Source organism: Wyeomyia smithii, unplaced genomic scaffold, assembly GCF_029784165.1.
Source record: "Wyeomyia smithii strain HCP4-BCI-WySm-NY-G18 unplaced genomic scaffold, ASM2978416v1 HiC_scaffold_15, whole genome shotgun sequence".
NCBI classification, from domain to species: domain Eukaryota; kingdom Metazoa; phylum Arthropoda; class Insecta; order Diptera; family Culicidae; genus Wyeomyia; species Wyeomyia smithii.
Window position 1 is genome coordinate 32501 of NW_026599035.1, and position 7132 is coordinate 39632.

Genomic DNA, 7132 nt, shown 5'->3' on the forward strand with positions numbered 1-7132 from the left:
GCGAGTAACATTTCTCTAACATGCCACGGACAAGAAGGCTGCTAGTGATTTTTTTTTTTTTTTTAAGGGGGGATTTGTTAGTAGCTTAAGTATTTATGATAAATATTAGTAAATAATGAGTATGTGTGTCCAATCACAAATGGTGACTTCTCAACACTGTTAGAAATTTGTAATTTTCATTATTAGGATTTGTTTGCTTTCGCAATTAGGACTTATCGTTCGTAGGGATTTAAACCTACTTGTCAGAAAAGGGGAAGTAAACTTACAACTAACTTAATTGCTAACTTATTGGCTATAAAGAGAGCTTATCGTAGCAATTGAGGATTGCAACGATTTTTGTCGAAAATTGTTAATAATTTTATTTGACATAGCTTCTAATGGTTCAACACCAGTTGGTGGGTCTGCTTGTGTTTGATTTTAACTCATGCCTATCAATTTTTCTCTCTATTTTTATGTTTCGTTCCACTTAATTCTTGCCCTAGTCTTTGTTATAAATCGTTTTCGGTTTCTCATCTTTGCTTTTTAGTTTATTAACTCATCACACATGGGTTTATTTTTAATTTTATATAGAAATTTTTTTATATCATTTCCACCACTTTATTCATTTATTTATTTATTTTTTTCGTTTGACTTGTTATTTTCTTCTCTCCTACCTAGTATCAGAGTATGCACGAAGTTTGTTTAGACCGCTCTATATATAGATTTTAGACTTCATTTTACAGTTTTTTGTATACATTTGTTTCTTTGAGGTAGTTGGTTAATTGTTTTTCACTTTCACTATCGTTGCACAAAGCAGTCCGTAAGCTGTTCGATTCGATTTTGTATTTCTTTCGTGCGTCGTCGAATTTCCTGCAATGCAGGATAATGTGCCGTACGTCTATGACCGTTCCGCAGCATTCACATATTGGTGGAGATGATTTTTTCAGAAGGAATTCGTGAGTTAGCCTTGTATGGCCGATACGTAGCCTAGTAAGTACTCGTTGGTCGAGGGTGTTTTCGCAGTCAGGCCATTTTGTTGTGTCTGATTTGATTTCGCGTAGTTTAACTTCCGTTGATTGAGCCCATCGAATTTCCCACTGATGACGAATTTCTGCTTTTATACTTTTAACAGCATCTTCCCCTGGAATTGCGATGTTTAGGCGTGCGTTACTCCTACCTGCTTCGCCAGCAAGACGGTCTGCTTCTTCATTGCCATTGTGGGGAAAACCAGCATGAGCTCTCCACATGCCCGGTGTACTTGCAGCGCAGAGATAAAATCAAGCGGTCACTTAAGGAGCGTTCAAAGCGTTCTTATGCTGAGATGCTGAAGAAGACCGTGACCACTTCTACCATAACATCGAACCCCTTTGATCTGTTGTCCTCTGATGAAACCGATTCTGACGATTCATCAGCGGGAACATCTTATGCCAATCCTGGGGAGTCTAGGAAGAGGAAAAATGTTTCTTCTCCTAAACATCCCCGTAAAGGTCCTAAGATTTCCCAAAGTGTAATGAAAAGTACGAACAAACCAAACAGTGCTGCGAAAAAACCGAAGCAAACTCCTCCTGGGCTTGCAAATTTAAAGTCCCAGAAGGAGTTCCCAGCACTGCCAGGAACATCTAAAACCCCAGTTGTTCCTTTTGCACTCCCAGTTGATGAAACAAACTCTGGATTAGTGAAATTTTCTGACATTGTGGACTGGATTTTTGAAACTTTCAATGTACCCGATCCAATTGAAATTTTTCTCACAGCATTCCTCCCAACAGTTAGATCATTTCTGAAGCAGTTGACTGCCCAATGGCCCCTCCTTGCAGCGATTGTATCCTTCGATGCCTAATTCAACTGCGTATATGAAGGATTCTATCTCTGTCTTACAGTGGAATTGTAGAAGTATTTTACCAAAACTTGATTCATTTAAAGTTTTAATAAATAGAAACAAATGCGATGCATTTTCCCTTTGTGAAACTTGGCTTACTTCAAATATTGATCTCAACTTCCATGATTTTAATATTATTCGCCTTGATCGAGACACCCCATATGGAGGAGTACTTTTAGGGATTAAAAAGTGCTATTCTTTCTATCGTATTAACCTCCCCTCGATTCCAGGCATCGAAGTTGTCGCATGTCAAATGACAATACAAGGTAAAGAGCTTTGTATTGCCTCAATATATATTCCTCCCAGAGCACAGGTTGGGCAACGGCTGCTCTTTGATTTAATAGAACTTCTTCCCTCGCCACGTTTGATTTTGGGAGACTTCAACTCTCATGGTGTGGCTTGGGGTTTCCCTTACAATGATAACCGCTCCTCTTTAATCTATAACCTTTGCGATGACTTCGACATGACTATTTTAAACAACGATGAAATGACACGTATTCCGAAACCTCCAGCACGCCCAAGCGCTTTGGATCTATCCTTATGTTCGACGTCGCTACGGTTGGATTGCACATGGAAGGTAATCCTCGATCCTCACGGTAGCGACCATCTGCCTATTCTTATTTCAATTACAAACGGGTCAACTCGCATGCGACCAATTGACATTCCGTATGACCTCACACGGAATGTCGATTGGAAGTTATACGAGGAAATGATTTCAAAAGCGGTCGAGTCGATTCAACATCATCCACCACTTGAAGAATACAACCTCCTCGCGGGCTTGATTCTCGACGCCGCGTTGCAAGCCCAAACGAAGAAATATCCCGGCGTAACGATCAAAGAACGGCCTCCCACTCCGTGGTGGGACCAAGAGTGCTCCGATGTCTACACGCAAAGATCCGACGCGTTTTTGGCCTTCCAGAAGGGAGGTATACCCGACGACTATATACGGTATTCGGAGCTTAATACCAAGCTTAAAAGCCTGGCTAAAGCAAAGAAACGCGGATATTGGCGTCGGTTCGTGAACGAGACGTCGAGGGAGACATCGATGAGCACTCTTTGGAACACAGCCCGAAAAATGCGGAATCGCGTAACGGTCAACGAAAGCGAGGAGTCTTCAAGTCGGTGGATATTTGATTTTGCCAGGAAAGTATGTCCGGACTCTGTTCCTGCGCAAAACTTTGTTCGCGATACGTCTCCGGGTCACGACGCGATAGAATCACCTTTTACGATGGCAGAATTTTCAGTTGCCCTCCTGTCCTGTAACAATAACGCGCCTGGGTTAGATAGAATCAAATTCAACTTGTTGAAGAATCTACCCGGCAATGCCAAGAGGCGCTTGTTGAACTTGTTCAATAAGTTCCTGGAGCAAAACATTGTACCGCAGGATTGGAGGCAAGTGAAGGTGATCGCCATCCAAAAACCAGGGAAACCAGCTTCTGATCACAACTCTTATAGGCCGATTGCAATGCTATCCTGTATCCGGAAATTGATGGAAAAAATGATACTCCGTCGTTTAGACCATTGGGTCGAATCAAATGGTCTACTATCAGATACTCAATTTGGCTTCCGCCGCGCCAAAGGGACGAATGATTGTCTTGCGTTGCTTTCAACAGATATTCAGCTGGCGTATGCTCGCAAAGAACAAATGGCGTCTGCGTTCTTGGACATTAAGGGGGCTTTTGATTCCGTTTCTATCGACATTCTTTCGGGTAAACTTCACCGACAAGGATTTTCTCCAATTTTGAACAATTTTTTGCACAATTTGTTGTCCGAAAAGCACATGCATTTTACGCACGGCGATTTGGCAACTTTTCGCATTAGCTACATGGGTCTTCCCCAGGGCTCATGTTTAAGCCCCCTTCTTTACAACTTTTATGTAAATGACATCGACGAATGTCTGGCAAATTCATGCACGATAAGACAACTTGCAGACGACAGTGTAATCTCTGTTACAGGAGCCAAAGCTGCCGATTTGCAAGGACCATTGCAAGATACCGATTTCACAGGTTTTGGTACACAAATATCTTGGTGTCTGGTTCGACTCTAAAGGCACCTGGGGTTGTCACGTGAGGTATCTGATGAAAAAATGTCAACAAAGAGTGAATTTTCTTCGTACAATAACCGGACAATGGTGGGGAGCCCACCCAGGAGACCTTATAAGGCTTTACCAAACAACGATACTGTCTGTTATTGAGTACGGGTGTTTCTGCTTCCGCTCCGCAGCAAACACACATTTGATCAAACTGGAGCGAATACAATATCGTTGTTTGCGTATCGCCTTGGGTTGCATGCAATCGACCCATACGATGAGTTTGGAGATCTTAGCTGGAGTACTACCATTGAAAAACCGCTTCTGGAGCCTGTTTTCTCGTATTCTAATCAAATGTGAGGTCTTGAACCGTCCCGTGATTGAAAATTTTGAAAGGTTAATCGAACTTAATTCTCAAACCCGTTTTATGACATTGTATTTCAATCACATGTCCCAAAATATTAACCCTTCTTCGAATATTCCAAATCGTGTCGACTTATCAAATACTTCTGATTCTACTGTGTTTTTCGATACATCCATGATAGAAGAAACTCGTGGAATCCCGGATCATTTACGCGTGCAGCAGATCCCTAAAATTTTTTCCAATAAATATCGAAACATCAACTGCGACAATATGTACTACACTGACGGATCACTTCTTGATGGGTCCACTGGCTTCGGTATCTTCAATAACAATTTAACCGTCTCCCATAAGCTCGATAATCCTGCTTCTGTTTACGTCGCAGAATTAGCTGCAATTCAGTACACCCTAGGGATTATCGAAAAAAGGCCCACGGACCATTATTTCATCTTTACGGACAGTCTCAGTTCCTTTGAGGCTCTCCGATCGATGAAAGATGTTAAGCACTCTCCGTATTTCCTGGGGAAAATACGGGAACATCTGAGTGCTTTATCCGAAAAATCTACTCAGATTACCTTAGCGTGGGTCCCTTCTCACTGCTCGATACCGGGTAATGAGAAAGCGGACTCTTTGGCTAAGGTGGGCGCAACAAACGGTGATATTTATGAAAGACCAATTGCCTTTAATGAACTTTTCGCATTTGTACGTCAGAATACGATCATCAGTTGGCAAAATTCTTGGACCAAGGGGGAACTGGGAAGGTGGTTACATTCCATAATCCCCAAGGTGTCGACGAACCCGTGGTTCAAGGGGTTGGATGTAGGTCGGGATTTCATTTGCGTGATGTCCCGGCTTATGTCCAATCACTATAGATTTGACGCGCATCTCCGTCGTGTTGGGCTCGGGGAAAGTGGTATCTGTGCCTGTGGTGAAGGTTATCACGACATAGAGCACGTTGTTTGGTCATGCCCTGTACACCGTGACGCCAAGTCTAGATTAATAGCTTCCCTGCAGGCCGAAGGTAGGCAGCCGGCTGTTCCTGTTCGTGATGTCTTGGCGAGCCGTGACCTATCCTACATGTCCCTTATATACGTTTTCCTCAAATCCATCCACGCCCCAGTTTAGTCCTATCCCCTTCCGCCTACATCCAACCAAACGACAAGAACACGTTAAGACCCCGGATCCGGAAACAGCAATCAGACCCGCACGATACTCTCAAGGCCCGATGGAAACAACCCAATATGCCAGTCCGTAATATCTTGGCCCAGCAGCGGAACAAATTTAATATGCTGCTTACCTATGGCAATGAAAATCATCAAACAGCAAACCTGTGCTTTTAATGCAAAATATTCTAGCTTTAAGTTAGATTTAGTTTCAGCTCGTAGTCGGCAGCGAGGATAAAAAATTTGCTTTTAGTTATTAAGATACTTTAGAAAGTAAGCTACCAGATATAATTGGCGCCGTTAAACATTGAATTGTATTTGTGCCGTGTCAAATAAACTATAGATGAAGAAAAAAAAAATTATAATAATAATAATAATAATAATAATAATAATAATAATAATAACAATCATAATAATAATAATAATAATAATAATAATAATAATAATAATAATAATAATAATAGGGGAGAGTATCCTAATTCGGACCCCCAGAAAATCTTCTAGCTATGCATGCCAAGCTAACCTACCAAACCTTGTAGGAAGAGGTGCACTGTATACGGGATGATACACTACGTGCCGGCTACGTGACATAATCATTCACCGCACCCGAGACATACACCACAGACCGGGTGTTTGGATTCTCAGCTACACGCGATGATGACGATCGATCATGCCAAGCACTGTATACGGGATGATACACTACGTGCCGGCTTCGTGACATAATCATTCACCGCACCCGAGACATACACCACAGTCCGGGTGTTTGGATTCTCAGCTACACGCGATGATGACGATCGATCATGCCAAGCACTGTATACGGGATGATACACTACGTGCCGGCTACGTGACATAATCATCCACCGCACCCGAGACATACACCACAGACCGGGTGTTTGGATTCTCAGCTACACGCGATGATGACGATCGATCATGCCAAGCACTGTATACGGGATGATACACTACGTGCCGGCTTCGTGACATAATCATTCACCGCACCCGAGACATACACCACAGTCCGGGTGTTTGGATTCTCAGCTACACGCGATGATGACGATCGATCATGCCAAGCACTGTATACGGGATGATACACTACGTGCCGGCTTCGTGACATAATCATTCACCGCACCCGAGACATACACCACAGTCCGGGTGTTTGGATTCTCAGCTACACGCGATGATGACGATCGATCATGCCAAGCACTGTATACGGGATGATACACTACGTGCCAGCTACGTGACATAATCATCCACCGCACCCGAGACATACACCACCGACCGGCTGCTGGCTCGCACACTGATGCATGGTAGGGTGACGGTCGACCATGCAATGCCGTGCTAGCCGGTCCGTACACTACGGTTCGGTCTGTGGGCGCAGTATGAGGGGGCAAAGCGTGTGTCGAATTCTGTTATTATTATACATTTTCGTATCTATAGGAGGGTGTCTGAGTCTGAGGTTGGTACGGAAAAGTACTTCTCACTGACACGGTGTGTGCATACACAGGTAGGGTGGCATGCGGCCTGCTGCATCTACCTCTGTTGGGCGTACACAGAGCGACGACGGTGCTAGGTGTGATGTGTGTGGTGGCTGTGGCTGTGGCTGGCTGGCTGGCGGGTAGTCAATCAACCAGTTCGCTCGCTTACACTCCGCTTACCCGCTCTGCCGCTGGTAGTGGCTGGCTGGTTGGCTGGCTGTGACTGGCTGGTGGGGAGGAGACAGACAGGCG